This window comes from Sorghum bicolor, chromosome 6 (genome assembly GCF_000003195.3).
Source record: "Sorghum bicolor cultivar BTx623 chromosome 6, Sorghum_bicolor_NCBIv3, whole genome shotgun sequence".
NCBI classification, from domain to species: Eukaryota; Viridiplantae; Streptophyta; class Magnoliopsida; order Poales; family Poaceae; genus Sorghum; species Sorghum bicolor.
The window spans coordinates 19752313-19769693 of NC_012875.2; positions in this window are offsets into that span (position 1 = coordinate 19752313).

Sequence of the window (17381 nt, forward strand, 5' to 3'; positions counted from 1 at the left end):
GAGCTACCGGATAAAAGTTTTGCAACCTAGTTCCAATCCTATTCTAGCAAGGCAATTCTATGAATGTAAAAACACAAAGTAAATGCTAGAAAGTAAAGGAGTAGTGGAAGAAAGTGCTCGGTGATGTTTTGCCGAGGTATCGGAGAGTCGCCACTCTCCACTAGTCCTCGTTGGAGCACCCGCGCAAGGGCCTTGCTCCCCCTTGGTCCGTGCAAGGACCAAGTGCTCTCTACGGGCTGATTCTTCGACACTCCGTCGCGGTGAATCGCCCAAAACCACTCACAAGCTTGACACGAGCCACCCACAAGAACTCCGGGCGGTCTTCGTGCCTCCAATCACCACCGAACCGTCTAGGTGATGGCGATCACCAAGAGTAACAAGCAAAGAACTCTCACTTGACCCAAACAAGGCTCTAGAGAGTGGTGGATGCACACTTGACTCTTGGAATTCACTAGAGGAGGATTCTCTCAAGAAATCACTCAAATCTCAATCCTCTCTAGGCTCTTGCTAATCTCTTGCTCCACAACAAGTTTCTCTGATGTTCAAATGGGCAAGAGACCTCTCATAGACGAGGTGGAGGAGTATAAATACACCCACAAAGTCCAAAGGTCAGCCAACCGTTTTCCACTGAAAACGGGGTCACCGGACGCTCTTTATGTTGCACCGGACGCACTGCACCGAGCGTCCGGTGCTCCATAATGGCTAACTGTACCTGCGTCTGACAGGTCACCGGACGCTAACTTTCAGCGTCCGGTGCACCGTCCGGTGCTCCGGGAAGATTTACATGCTCCCTACGCATGAGATCGGTCGCTACCCGGTGCGTCCGGTGCTAGCGTCCGGTGCTCGGGGCAGGTTTACAACCTCCCTAGGTATGGGACCGGACGCAGCCCGGTGAGTCCGGTGCCAGCGTCCGATGCCTAACTCTAAGCACCGAGAGCTCCCAACGGCTAAAGACCTCACCGGACGCACTCACAGAGCGTCCGGTGCAGCGTCCGGTGCCCCCTTGGGCACCCTAACTTCGTCGAAACGCGAACGCTCCAAAACGAAGTTTGTTCCTCTCGATCTAAAGACTATCCCTGAGCTGCCTAGTGCTAGGTTTACCAAGTGTGCACCACACCTAAACCTAAAGCCTTGCCTAAGTCAAGCTACTAGATCAAAGCCCCTCTTAATAGTACGGTCAAAGGAGAACAAAGTCCTAAACTACTCTAAGTGCCCTTCTTCACCATATGGCACTTAGACCTAGTCTAGTCTTGACGATGTCCATCCATCCTTTGAAAACCGAAATGATTTCCACTATTAAGTAGGCATGTACGTCCATGTCCATCTAGTACCTATTACCATGACCTTACCTATGACTTTGCCTCTGCAAAACACATGTTAGTCATAGTAATCAACATTGTCATTAATCACCGAAATCACTAGGGGCATAGATGCTCTTTCAAGATGCACGGTTTGCATAGAACATATGATATGCTCAAAAATCAATTAGGAAGCACCTGATATAACTCCTTGATGATGTGTGTCATATGGAATCTTGCTTCGGTTCGTTTAGAGACAGTGTTAGTTTTGGTAGAAGATATGTGCACAGTTTATGCCTAATGCACCATAGGCTAAGAAACCATTTAGACGCACCCGATGGTACTCGTAGTTGAAGAGGCTCAAGTGGAGGCTCGATTTGGTCTGTTCAGATATAGTGCTAATCTTGATGCAAGATAGTTGCACAGTTTGCATGCAACATACCATTTATTAAGAATTCAATTTGGACGCACCCAATGGAACTCCTAGATGACGTGTGTCATATGGAATCTCGGTTTGGTCTGTTTGGAGACAATGTTAGTTTCGGTGCAAGATAGGTGCATAGTTTGTGCATAATGCACCATAGTCTAAGAAACCATTTTTGACACACCTGTTTGTACTCCTAGATGAAGAGGCTCAAGTGGAAGCTCGGTTCGGTCTGTTTGGAGATAGTACTAATTTTGATGCAAGATAGGTGCACGGTTTGCATGGAACACACCATATACTTGGAAATCAATTTGGATGCACCCGATGGAACTCCTTGATGACGTGTGTCATATGGAATCTTGCTTTGGTCTGTTTAGAAACATTGTTAGTTTCGGTGCAAGATATGTGCATGTTTTGTGCCTAATGCACCATAGTCTAAGAAACCATTTTGAAAGCACCTGTTGGTATTTCAGTGAAGAGGCTCAAGTGGATGCTTGGTTCGGTCTGTTTGGAGATAGTGCTAATCTTGATGCAAGATAGGTGCACGGTTTGCATGGAACATACCAAATGCTTGGAAATCAATCTGGACGCACATGATGGAACTCCTAGATGACAAGTGTCATACAAAATCTTGCTTTGGTCTATTTGGAAACAGTGTTAGTTTTGGTGCAAGATAGGTGCAAGGTTTGCACATAATGCAGCATAGGCCAAGAAACCATTTTGGACACACCCGATGCTACTCATAGGTAAAAGGCTCAAGTGAAAGCTCGGTTTGGTCTATTTGGAGATAGTGCTAATCTTGATGCAAGATAGATGCACGGTCTGCATGGAACGTACCATATGCTTACAAATTGATTTGGACACACTCGATAGAACTCCTTGATGACGTGTGTCATATGGAATATCACTTTGGTGTGCTTAGAGACAGTATTAGTTTCGGTGCAAAATATGTGCACGGTTTGCGCCTAATGCACCAAAGTCTAAGAAACCATTTTGGAAGCACCTGTTGGTACTCCTAGGTGAAGAGGCTCAAGTGGAGGCTGTTGACACTAGCTAACACCACTTAGATACTAGGTTGTCATCCCCAGCATGGTGCGAGAGTGTACAAAGGTATTTATAAATATAAAGGCTCTCTAGAAAATAACTATTCTCTCCGCAAGCGCACAGATAAAACACCTAATTGTAGCATTTCACGAGGATAAGTATTCCAGATATCGTTATTTATAATTTTGCTCGAGAGAACTAAGGAGATTAAATTAAGGGCGAAATCTATCAAGGCATAGACTAGAGATAAACTTGCAAGAACATGATTACTAATGAGAAACTCGTCACACAGTCACATACTTAAACAAGAGGTAAACCATAAAGATAATGATAATGAATTATAAGTTCAAGGGATAAATAACACAACGATTAGAAAATAGACTACTCCTCATATATGTAAGTGATGTCGGATTAGCTAGAGAATGGATTCTAAGTTATCTACTAACTACTAAGTCATAATCTACTCTAGTTATCTACAAGATCATATATAGCATAAAAGACTCTTCATTCATGTATAAGGAACATTGATAAAGTAAGTCAGAGCATCGCATGACTTACTCCACAATACCGGTTCTGCCTGTCCGATCAACGGAGGGTGGACTATATAAGAATCAACGAAGCTGTCACTATCGCGAACTACCACACGACCCGGCCAATAGGATACATTTGCAGATAAATAACATCTAAGCACCACGCTCACATGTGATCTATCACCTAACTCCCTCGCGTCAAGAGCTAAGCGCTTTGCAAACTTATACATAAACTCATTATCAATTAGAACTATATCAAATATAGAACTAGAGCAAACTAAGAACATAATAATTAGAGACATAATGCAATTAGAACAAAGAATTAGAGAAAGATATGAATAATACCAATCTTTATTATCGAAGATCCGAATCCAGAGCGTAGTGCTCTACTTCTCTAATTGCTATCTAATCAAACCTCTAAACTTGAAGGATTAGGGAGTAGCTAATTCTAATTCTTTATGGGAGAGAAGCTCTAAACCCTAACTTTGATGGCTACCTCTGCATAATGATTTCTTCTCTTCTCCTCTCTCCTCTAGGGGTGGAGAGGCCTTGGTTTTATAGTCCCTTCAAGTGAATTTGAGCCGTCGGATCAAACCGACATTGATTGTGTGGTTTAGATTGATCCTTTAGGTCGGTGGAGTTTAGCCCCGAAGCAGAGTCCCGATTGGACTCCAACCCTGGGCGGGAGCCCAAGGGGGGTGGGCGGGCACCCTGCCCCCGAGCCCGATCATGCTCTCGTTCGTTCCCGTGGCTTCTGGACTCTTCTAGATTGAAGAAAATTGCGCGGCACGTAATTATCTCGTTGTAAACATGACATGTGGGCCTTCTCTCCATATTCTCTGATAACCCCCTGTAGAAATAGATAAGCACCAAAGCTCGTGGAATTCTGTCAGATAAAACCCTAATTCTAGATGTTTGTTTCATATTGATCCTTTTCCATGTTTATTTGATTATTAATTTTTAGTACTTAAGGACCGTCAACAAACTCCCCCAAGCTTACCCTTTGCTCGTCCCTGAGCAAATAGCTAAACTCAGACGGATCAGGAGTTGCTTCGATGTTTTCTTTCCTGACAGGCACACATGCTTTTACATAAAAATTCTTCCAGATTAGGGTGAAGTGTTATGGAGTTTAGCACCTGCACTTAAATCTTAAGTAATTGAAAGACAAAATAATTAAGTTAGGCACTATTCCTCCTATCTATACTTCACCTTTGTTCCAGAGTTTTTCATAAGTTTTCAAAATAAAACTCAGAGTTCCCAGCAATGACCTCTCAAGTCTCTCTATATGTGATATTTGCGGATCCTTGCCATAATGTCACTTACCTATAGCTAATGGAATATTTAAGTGGAGCTCATAGGAGTGAAAAACAGCTCATACATATGTTGTCTAATCGAGCCATGGATCCAAAGGAACTCAGCATATAATTAAATCAAGATGTGCATGTGTGGTGGAGTAAATGATAGTGATGGTAAAAATGTATAAGTAATAATAAAACTTGGTTCTCATTGCTCCTCATATTGCTATCTCTCCTCCTCTTTGATCTTTGCTTTGGGAGAACATGGGCTATCTTTTTCTCTTTTTTTTTCAGGTGGGTAGTAGATACCCATAATTCTACTGTCGGACACTTGTCCATTTTTTCCGCTCAAGTGGGCGTCTTTGTACCCCTAATACTACTTCAGACACTTGTCCATTTTTACCTCTCGTCTCACTCTTTTTCTATCTTTTTCGAGGTTCCGGGCACTTGCCCCTTTTTATTTCCTCGCATATTTTTGCATAACCCATGCCTCTTCTGCATTGAATCTTTTTAGAGAGAGAGAATAACAATATTTGGGACAGTGAGTGATAATATTTTTAGCAATTTTAATGAATGGTGATGGATGGTGTAGTAGATGTGTGCAAGTGAATATCTTAATTTAACCACATGAAAAGCTCCTAAGGGTCTACACAGCTCGATCAAACTCAATGTGAATATAGTAAAAGATGTTATAGCAAGTATGGCTGTGGTAGGTAGTTTGTTATGCTAGGAACTCATCATGTGATTTGTAAGTTTTCAAAATAAATCTCTAGAACTTAGTGTAGTAGGAACAAGATAAACAGCAGCTCAAACTTTATATTATGCCTTTCTCTTACCTAGACTTTAGTTTTATGCTTCCTAAAGATAGTAATTTCAGTTTTAGTAATTCCTGTAAGAACTCTAATATAAAAGCTAGGTACTTGAAAGTAAGCAAACAGAGCAACTGTTCATCATTTCCATCATGCATCTTTTTGGTCTTTTTATTTTTCTAGAGATTAAACTTAGCAGGAAAATAAAGCACACTTATCTACACACTCTTTTTATTTTGTTTTCATGTTTATAAAATGAAATAAATTAAAGCAAGAAAATATTTATTGGGTTTTCTAAGTTTTTCCTTTTAAGATAAAATACTAAAACAGAAAAGAATGAGAAGAGCAAATAAAACTTACTTGAGAAATTGGGGAGGAATACCCCCAAGCTGGATGTTGCTGTCGGTCTTATCCGATATTCCAGAACCGCATCATGGTTGTGATGTTGTCGTTCATTGTTGTTGTATCTTGTCTCAGCTCTTCTACTGCAGCTGCATGGTCCTGGTTCCATTTTTGTTGCTCTTCTAGGAGTCTTCCATGTTCTGCTTGCGTGTTCTGGATGTCGAGGAGGGTGTTGTCGGTACGAGTGAAGAAAGCACCGGCCTCTTGATAGTATTCATTCGTGAAAGCGTAGGAGGCGTCGGAGTATCGTCCTGCATCAAATTGGGATGGAGGTCTGGATCCTGAAGCTCCATATGGATCAGTGGAGTACCTGCCCGTATGAAAAGGCGGGTTTGTCCACTGGTGATCTTGGCTCTCCGGGCATGTCTCCTCTGTTGGCTCTTGTGGTTGCGCATGTCGAACCCATGGGTCTCGAAGGACTCGAGGGTTGTAATCGCAATAATGCAGATGCGCTGCTTCTTCTGGTCCAGGGTCAGCTCCATACCAGGTGCGTTCTCGGTGAGTGGTCATCCTTTCAGATGCCACTCGCTGTGGAGTTCTCTAGTTTACTGGTGTTGCTGCAATCTCAATCAAAAAGTTTTGAACAACGTAGAGGCCAAGGTTCGGGTTAGGTAACCGAATCTTGCCTTTATCATCATATAGCATATACATTACATTCCCCTCTTTCTTTAACATCCGAGCTTGTCTAAATGTGTCATAGCCATGATAAATTCTTAACTCATCTATGAAGTCCAACGATGAGTTTTCTAGTAAGTGAAGATTAAAGGCTAGACGAGTGATAAGTGAAGTACATCCTACTGGTCCCTGAAGACTAGGTACACTAAGCCAATGAGAAACTAATAGTGTAACAGGTGAAGTGGGTACTTTATTAATAGCAGCATATAAAAGTTCTAAATCTCCTACTCTTACTTTCCTAATATCATCACGATAGAAAAGATTGTACCCAAGCCATTTGTGGAACATCCTAAGAGTGGAGTGTTCCATGTCACTGGTTCGGGCTTGACTATAAAAATTATCTCTAGATATTTCTCTCCAAAACTGGTGTCTCTCAAAGTTGGGTAAATCGGAGTCAATGTTCAGGATGCATCTTGAAGAGAAACCAAGATGGTCGCTCAGCTCTCTCCAAGACAACATAATCTCCTGTTTGAACATCCGAAAAACAATTCCCCCCTCATAGTATTGTAAGGTGCAAAGAAATTCGAGGGTGAGAAGACGAGAACCCAGCTCAGTTATATTCCAAAAATTTGTCCAACCTATCATCTGAAAAATTAAGTCGAATTCAGTGTCCATACCTGTTTCTTGTAGTAAGATTGGATCGAGAGTAGGGTTGTGAATGAAATCTTTGTTCTTCAATTGCTGATAGACTTCCTTCTCTCTTCGGGTCTTCAGTCCAAGGTCTCCTATCTTGAGAAGGACCTTAACTTGCTGACCAGATGAAGATGACGGAGCCTGTGTGGGCGTCGGGTCGACGCTTATCTCTGATGGCTGTGAGGAGTGTCGGGCTGAACTCCTTGTACCAATGTTCTTAAGAGCCTTCCCTGCGTTCTTCACCTTCTTAAACATCCTGTAAACAAAAGTTGGCAAAAACACAACTAGTGGAAAATGTGAGAGAAAATGTTAGTGGTCGGCTGTCCGGAATGTCAGTTGTCCAGGGGTTAATCGTTCAAGACAAGTTTCTATTTTGGTAGAGCCTCCCCCTAAACAACTTTTACTTCCTCTTAGACAACTACTTACTAGATGATACTCACTCTCTCACTCAAAAGAACTCCCAACTTTTTCACACTCAGAGCTATTCTCTGGAAACCGAGCTTGCAAGGTTTTCTGAAATGTGTGTGTGAAGAGAAGGGGAGCTGGAGGTGGCCTTTTATAAGCTGAGCAGGGGACAAGGCGGGCGCCCACCCCTAGTGTCCATCCTGGGTGTGCCTCCTCCACTTGCTTCCTTGCTTTGATCTCACGCAGAATAATATTGTGTTAGTGGTGGTTGGACGGTGGAAAGATGTCTGGTGAGTGGAAACATATTGGTGGATGGAATTGTGTGATGGGATGTATGTGAGGTGTGGTGTATGACATGTGGGACCCAAGGAGTGTGGGTCATGCTTCTAGAAGATTAATATAATTAAATATAATGCAGGAAAATCTATGAGAATTGACAATTAAAATGATAATGGAAAATTTTTTTTTGTGCCTCCACAATAATTAATAAATATGAGTTGTTACACACCATGAATATTATTTATATGGGGCTTTTAATTATTATAATAATGCTATGAATATATATGACTAATGCAAGAATTTAAATATGAGAAAATTAATAATGCAGATAAATACCGATTTACCTTCCGGTGAGGGTTTGGGATTTTTAGGTCCCCCAAGCTGGACCTCCAAATCTTTTAATCTTCTGAGTTACCTTCCTCCGGAGATGGTGTCTCCAGTGGTTCTTCAAGAACTTCCTTCACTGTAGAGTCTCTCTCTGGTCTGGTTTTGAATGTGAAGTGTTCTTATTTTCCGTTTATGTTGAACTTGATTTCTCCCTTCCCGACATCAATGTGGGCATTGGCAGTGCTCAGAAATGGCCTTCCAAGGATGATGGACACTTTTGAGTCAGGACTAATGTCCAGTACTACGAAGTCTACTGCCACAAGGAAATCTCTGATCTTGACTGGAATATTTTCGGCGATGCCCAGAGGGTGTCGAACCGATTGATCCGCTAGTTGTAGGCACATTGATGTTGGTTCTAGGGTTGCATGCTCAAGCTTTTTGTAGACTGATGCTGGCATCACACTGACACTTGCTCCGAGATCACAAAGTGCATTGTTGAAGTGTTGGTTTCCGATCGAGCAGTCAATAGTGGGACATCTGGGATCTTCCTTGTTCTTTGGTGGCTTATTGAGGATGGCCGCACTACATTCTTCTGTCAGCTTGATAACCTCAGTGGTGGGCAGTGGTCTCTTCTTGTTAAGAATATCTCTGATGTACTTTGCATATGTAGGTACCTGTATGGCATCGAGCAGAGGTATGTTGACATATAATTTCTGAATGACCTCTATAAACTTACCAAACTGCTCATCCGACTGCAGTCCTCTGTTTCTTCTAGGAAATGGCAAGTAGTTAGTGTCGTAAAAATCTTTCCTCATTTCTCCAGTTCTTGGTGGTTGTAGCAGATCTTCTGCTTCAACTGAGCTTTCTTCTTCTATCACTGCTGGTTGCACTGGTGCTGATGTTCTTTGTTTCTCTTTTGGGTATGGAGGATCTCTGGTGGTTTTGCCTCCTCTAGTAGTTATATTCTTTACCTGCTCAATGTTAGTAGCAACAGGCAGTGCAACAGGTATCTTTATTAATTTAAGCTCTACCCTTTTATTAAGAGTGTTTTGCTCATCAAAGGCAGTTAGTAGAAAATCCATTTTATTGTGTATATCTTTTAGAGATGATTCATTTGTATCTAGCCTTTGTTTAACTTCATCATTAATTTTGGTTTGTTGAGCAATTATCTCTTTTAATGAAAGTTGCTTGAAAGTATTACCTGAATTCATACCTTTGCTATTGGGTTGACTCGAAGTTGGTTGATATTTGTATGCTGTCTCAATGGCCATTTGATCTTCTTTGAACTTGGCCCTCTGGTCAATCCAATGGAGCAAATTTTCCATCTTAGTTGATAATGCATTTACTTCTTCTGGTATTTCTTCAGTTTGATGACATTGTTGAGCTTTATCTTGGAACCAGCTTTGGTTTTCTGCTATCTTATCCAAAAGTATCTCTACTTTTCTAGTTGTAAGTTCCAAGAATGATCCTTTAGCAGATGCATCTAGGCACTCACGAGCCTTCTCGGTTAATCCATGGTAGAAGGTCTGCATAAGTAACCATGTGGCCATTCCATGGTGAGGACAGTATGATATGTATCCTTGAAAACGCTCCCATGCTTCTGAAATGGCTTCTGTCTTCTGTTGTTGGAAACTGACAATATTTCCTCTTAAGGCAGTTGTTTTGCCTATAGGGAAAAACTTTGATAGAAAGGCATCTGACAAGTTCGTCCAGTTGTTGATGTTATCTTGATGAGTGTAGAACCACTTCCTCGCTTTCCCTTCTAGTGAAAATGGAAAAAGGCGAAGCAGTATGACGTCTTTGTCAACTCCGTTGATGTGGATTGTGCTTCCAATCTCTAAGAAATTCTACAAGTGTGCACTAGCATCTTCATGTGCCTTTCCACTGAATTGTGTAGCTTGCACCAAATTGATGAGGCTTGACTTGAGCTCAAACTCGGGTACTCCTTCTACTGCAAATCTTGGACCAGTTGGAATGTTCTCAAGGCTTGGAGCAGAGAATTCTTGTAGGGTCTTCTGTGCCATAGCTTCAGCAATTGGTAGCTAGCTTCTTCTCTTGATTGCTTTGGTTCTGATGATGAAGAGTTGAATGTACCCAAAGTCAATCCTGATATACCCTGTATAAAAATATAAACATAGAAAAACAACAGGGTGAACCTGCCAAAGCAGAGGTGCCTTGTTATGATTTCTCACTTAGTAGCTATTTTTATGCAATTATTTCTCTATAGTCTAGTCTAATATTTTATATGAATAACCTTGACTGATTTTCTAGCTTTCCTTACCGTTCCTAAGTATTACCCTTTTGCCTCCCCAGCAACGGTGCTAGAAATGCTTGTTGACACTAGCTAACACCACTTAGATACTAGGTTGTCATCCCCAGCATGGTGCCAGAGTGTACAAAGGTATTTATAAATGTAAAGGCTCTCTAGAAAATAATCTATTCTATCCACAAGCGCACAGATAAAACACCTCATTGTAGCATTTCACCAGGATAAGTATTCCAGGTATCGTTATTTATAATTTTGCTCGAGAGAACTAAGGAGATTAAATTAAGGGCAAATTCTATCAAGGCATAGACTAGAGATAAACTTGCAAGAACATGATTACTAATGAGAAACTCATCAAACAGTCACATACTTAAACAGGGGGTAAACCATAAAGATAATGATAATGAATTATAAGTTCAAGGGATAAATAACACAGCGATTAGAAAATAGACTACTCCTCATATATGTAGGTGATGTCGGATTAGCTAGAGAATGGATTCTAAGTTATCTACTAACTACTAAGTCATAATCTACTCTAGTTATCTACAAGATCATATATAGCATAAAAGACTCTTCATTCATGTATAAGGAACATTGATAAAGTAATTCAGAGCATCGCATGACTTACTCCACAATACCGGTTCTGCCTATCCTATCAACGGAGGGTGGACTATATAAGAATCAACGAAGCTGTCACTATCGCGAACTACCACACGACCCGGCCAATAGGATACATTTGGAGATAAATAACATCTAAGCACCACGCTCACATGTGATCTATCACCTAACTCCCTCGCGTCAAGAGCTAAGCGCTTTGCAAACTTATACATAAACTCATTATCAATTAGAACTATATCAAATATAGAACTAGAGCAAACTAAGAACATAATAATTAGAGACATAATGCAATTAGAACAAAGAATTAGAGAAAGATATGAATAATACCAATCTTTATTACCGAAGATCCGAATCCAGAGCGTAGTGCTCTACTTCTCTAATTGCTATCTAATCAAACCTCTAAACTTGAAGGATTAGGGAGTAGCTAATTCTAATTCTCTGTGGGAGAGAAGCTCTAAACCCTAACTTTGATGGCTACCTCTGCATAATGATTTCTTCTCTTCTCCTCTCTCCTCCAGGGGTGGAGAGGCCTTGGTTTTATAGTCCCTTCAAGTGAATTTGAGCCATCAGATCAAACCGACATTGATTGTGTGGTTTAGATTGATCCTTTAGGTCGGTGGAGTTTAGCCCCGAAGCAGAGTCCCGATTGGACTCCAACCCTGGGTGGGCGCCCAAGGGGGGTGGGCGGGCGCCCTGCCTCCGAGCCCGATCGTGCTCTCGTTCGTTCCCGTGGCTTCTGGACTCTTCTAGATTGAAGAAAATTGCGCGGCACGTAATTATCTCGTTGTAAACATGACATGTGGGCCTTCTCTCCATATTCTCTGATAACCCCCTGCAGAAATAGATAAACACCAAAGCTCGTGGAATTCTGTCAGATAAAACCCTAATTCTAGATGTTTGTTTCATATTGATCCTTTTCTATGTTTATTTGATTATTAATTTTAGTACTTAAGGACCGTCAACAGAGGCATGGTTTGGTCTGTTTAGGGATAGTGCTAATCTTGATGCAAGATAGGTGCATGATTTGCATGGAACATACCATATGCTCAGAAATCAATTTGGACGCACCAGGTGGAACTACTAGATGACATATGTCATATGGAATCTCACTTCGGTCCGTTTAGAGACAGTGTTAGTTTCGGTGCAAGATAGGTGCACAGTTTGCACCTAATGTACCATAGGATCAGAAACCATTTTGGACGCACCCGATGGTACTCCTAGGTCAAGGGGCTCAAGTGAAAGCTGAGTTTGGTCTATTTGGAGATAGTGCTAATCTTGATGCAAGATAGATGCACGGTTTGCATTGAACATACGATATGCTCAGAAATCAATTAGGACGCACCTGATATAACTCCTTGATGATGTGTATCATATGTAATCTTGCTTCGGTTTGTTTAGAGAGAGTGTTAGTTTTGGTAGAAGATATATGCACGGTTTACGCCAAATGCACCATAGGCTAAGAAACCATTTTAGACGCACCCGATGGTACTCGTAGTTGAAGAGGCTCAAGTGGAAGCTCGATTTGGTCTGTTCGGATATAGTGCTAATCTTGATGCAAGATAGTTGCACAGTTTGCATGCAACGTACCACATGTTAAGAAATCAATTTGGACGCACGCAATGGAACACCTAGATGACGTGTGTCATATGGAATCTCGCTTCGGTCCGTTTGGAGACAATGTTAGTTTCGGTGCAAGATAGGTGTATAGTTTGTGCCTAATGCACCATAGTCTAAGAAACCATTTTTGACGCACCTGTTTGTACTCCTAGATGAAGAGGCTCAAGTGGAAGCTTGGTTCGGTCTGTTTAGAGATAGTGCTAATCTTGATGCAAGATAAGTGCACGATTTGCATGGAAGACACCATATGCTCAGAAATCAATTTGGACGCAACAGACGGAACTCCTAGATGACATATGTCATATGGAATCTCACTTCGGTCCGTTTAGAGATAGTGTTAGTTTCGGTGCAAGATAGGTGCACAGTTTGGACCTAATGCACCATAGGATAAGAAACCATTTTGGACGCACCCGATGGTACTCCTAGGTCAAGGGGCTCAAGTGAAAGCTCGGTTTGGTATGTTTGGAGATAGTGCTAATCTTGATGCAATATAGATTCACAGTTTGCATGGAACATACGATATGCTCAGAAATCAATTAGGACGCACCTGATATAACTCCTTGATGATGTGTGTCATATGGAATCTTGCTTCGGTTCGTTTAGAGACAGTGTTAGTTTTGGTAGAAGATATGTGCACGGTTTACGACTAATGCACCAGAGGCTAAGAAACCATTTTAGACGCATTCGATGGTACTCGTAGTTGAAGAGGCTTAAGTGGAGGCTCGATTTGGTCTGTTCAGATATAGTGCTAATCTTGATGCAAGATAGTCGCACAGTTTGCATGCAATGTACCATATGTTAAGAAATCAATTTGGATGCACCCAATGGAACTCCTAGCTGACGTGTGTCATATGCAATCTCGCTTCGGTCTGTTTGGAGACAATGTTAGTTTCGGTGCAAGATAGGTGCATAGTTTGTGCCTAATGCACCATAGTTTAAGAAACCATTTTTGACACACCTGTTTGTACTCCTAGATGAAGAGGCTCAAGTGGAAGCACGGTTTGGTCTGTTTGGAGATAGTGCTAATCTTGATGCAAGATAGATGCAAGGTTTGCATGGAACATACGATATGCTCAGAAATCAATTAGGACGCACCTGATATAACTCTTTGATGATGTGTATCATATGTAATCTTGCTTCGGTTTGTTTAGAGAGAGTGTTAGTGTTGGTAGAAGATATATGCACGGTTTACGCCAAATGCACCATAAGCTAAGAAACCATTTTAGACGCACCCGATGGTACTCATAGTTGAAGAGGCTCAAGTGGAGGCTCGATTTAGTCTGTTCGGATATAGTGCTAATCTTGATGCAAGATAGTTGCACAGTTTGCATGCAACGTACCATATGTTAAGAAATCAATTTGGACGCACCCAATGGAACTCCTAGATGACGTGTGTCATATGGAATCTCGCTTCGGTCTGTTTGGAGACAATGTTAGTTTCGGTGCAAGATAGGTGCATAGATTGTGCCTAATGCACCATAGTCTAAGAAACCATTTTTAACACACCTGTTTGTACTCCTAGATGAAGAGGCTCAAGTGGAAGCTTGGTTTGGTCTGTTTGGAGATAGTGCCAATCTTGATGCAAGATAGATGCATGGTTTGCATGGAACATACGATATGCTCAGAAATCAATTAGGACGCACCTGATATAACTCCTTGATGATGTGTATCATATGTAATCTTGCTTCGGTTTGTTTAGAGAGAGTGTTAGTTTTGGTAGAAGATATATGCACGGTTTACGCCAAATGCACCATAGGCTAAGAAACCATTTTAGACGCACCCGATGGTACTCGTAGTTGAAGAGGCTCAAGTGGAAGCTCGATTTGGTCTGTTCGGATATAGTGCTAATCTTGATGCAAGATAGTTGCACAGTTTGCATGCAACGTACCACATGTTAAGAAATCAATTTGGACGCACGCAATGGAACACCTAGATGACGTGTGTCATATGGAATCTCGCTTCGGTTCGTTTGGAGACAATGTTAGTTTCGGTGCAAGATAGGTGTATAGTTTGTGCCTAATGCACCATAGTCTAAGAAACCATTTTTGACGCACCTGTTTGTACTCCTGGATGAAGAGGCTCAAGTGGAAGCTTGGTTCGGTCTGTTTAGAGATAGTGCTAATCTTGATGCAAGATAAGTGCACGATTTGCATGGAAGACACCATATGCTCAGAAATCAATTTGGACGCAACAGACGGAACTCCTAGATGACATATGTCATATGGAATCTCACTTCGGTCCGTTTAGAGATAGTGTTAGTTTCGGTGCAAGATAGGTGCACAGTTTGGACCTAATGCACCATAGGATAAGAAACCATTTTGGACGCACCCGATGGTACTCCTAGGTCAAGGGGCTCAAGTGAAAGCTCGGTTTGGTATGTTTGGAGATAGTGCTAATCTTGATGCAATATAGATTCACAGTTTGCATGGAACATACGATATGCTCAGAAATCAATTAGGACGCACCTGATATAACTCCTTGATGATGTGTGTCATATGGAATCTTGCTTCGGTTCGTTTAGAGACAGTGTTAGTTTTGGTAGAAGATATGTGCACGGTTTACGACTAATGCACCAGAGGCTAAGAAACCATTTTAGACGCATTCGATGGTACTCGTAGTTGAAGAGGCTTAAGTGGAGGCTCGATTTGGTCTGTTCGGATATAGTGCTAATCTTGATGCAAGATAGTCGCACAGTTTGCATGCAACGTACCATATGTTAAGAAATCAATTTGGATGCACCCAATGGAACTCCTAGCTGACGTGTGTCATATGCAATCTCGCTTCGGTCTGTTTGGAGACAATGTTAGTTTCGGTGCAAGATAGGTGCATAGTTTGTGCCTAATGCACCATAGTTTAAGAAACCATTTTTGACACACCTGTTTGTACTCCTAGATGAAGAGGCTCAAGTGGAAGCACGGTTTGGTCTGTTTGGAGATAGTGCTAATCTTGATGCAAGATAGATGCAAGGTTTGCATGGAACATACGATATGCTCAGAAATCAATTAGGACGCACCTGATATAACTCTTTGATGATGTGTATCATATGTAATCTTGCTTCGGTTTGTTTAGAGAGAGTGTTAGTGTTGGTAGAAGATATATGCACGGTTTACGCCAAATGCACCATAAGCTAAGAAACCATTTTAGACGCACCCGATGGTACTCATAGTTGAAGAGGCTCAAGTGGAGGCTCGATTTGGTCTGTTCGGATATAGTGCTAATCTTGATGCAAGATAGTTGTACAGTTTGCATGCAACGTACCATATGTTAAGAAATCAATTTGGACGCACCCAATGGAACTCCTAGATGACGTGTGTCATATGGAATCTCGCTTCGGTCCGTTTGGAGACAATGTTAGTTTCGGTGCAAGATAGGTGTATAGTTTGTGCCTAATGCACCATAGTCTAAGAAACCATTTTTGACGCACCTGTTTGTACTCCTAGATGAAGAGGCTCAAGTGGAAGCTTGGTTCGGTCTGTTTAGAGATAGTGCTAATCTTGATGCAAGATAGGTGTACGGTTTGCAAGGAACATACCATATGCTTGGAAATCAATTTGGATGCACTCGATGGAACTCCATGATGACGTGTATCTTATGTAATCTTGCTTCGGTTTGTTTAGAGAGATTGTTAGTTTTGGTAGAAGATATATGCACGGTTTACGCCAAATGCACCATAGGCTAAGACACCATTTTAGACGCACCCGATGGTACTCATAGTTGAAGAGGCTCAAGTGGAGGCTCGATTTGGTCTGTTCGGATATAGTGCTAATCTTAATGCAAGATAGTTGCACAGTTTGCATGCAACGTACCATATGTTAAGAAATCAATTTGGACGCACCCAATGGAACTCCTAGATGACGTGTGTCATATGGAATCTCGCTTCGGTCCGTTTGGAGACAATGTTAGTTTCGGTGCAAGATAGGTGGATAGTTTGTGCCTAATGCACCATAGTCTAAGAAACCATTTTTGACACACCTGTTTGTACACCTAGATGAAGAGGCTCAAGTGGAAGCTCGGTTTGGTCTGTTTGGAGATAGTGCTAATCTTGATGCAAGATAGATGCACGGTTTGCATAGAACATACGATATGCTCAGAAATCAATTAGGACGCACCTGATATAACTCTTTGATGATGTGTATCATATGTAATCTTGCTTCGGTTTGTTTAGAGAGAGTGCTAGTTTTGGTAGAAGATATATGCACGGTTTACGCCAAATGCACCATAGGCTAAGAAACCATTTTAGACGCACCCGATGGTACTCATAGTTGAAGAGGCTCAAGTGGAGGCTCGATTTGGTCTGTTCGGATATAGTGCTAATCTTGATGCAAGATAGTTGCACAGTTTGTATGCAACGTACCATATGTTAAGAAATCAATTTGGACGCATGCAATGGAACTCCTAGATGACGTGTGTCATATGGAATCTCGCTTCGGTCCGTTTGGAGACAATGTTAGTTTCGGTGCAAGATAGGTGTTTAGTTTGTGCCTAATGCACCATAGTCTTAGAAACCATTTTTGACACACCTGTTTGTACTCCTAGATGAAGAGGCTCAAGTGGAAGCTTGGTTCGGTCTCTTTGGAGATAGTGCTAATCTTGATGCAAGATAGGTGCACGGTTTGCATGGAACATACCATAGGCTTGGAAATCAATTTGGATGTACTCGATGGACTCCATGATGACGTGTGTCATATGAATCTCGCTTCGGTCCATTTGGAGATATTGTTAGTTTCAGTGCAAGATAGGTGCAGCCTACAGACCTCGG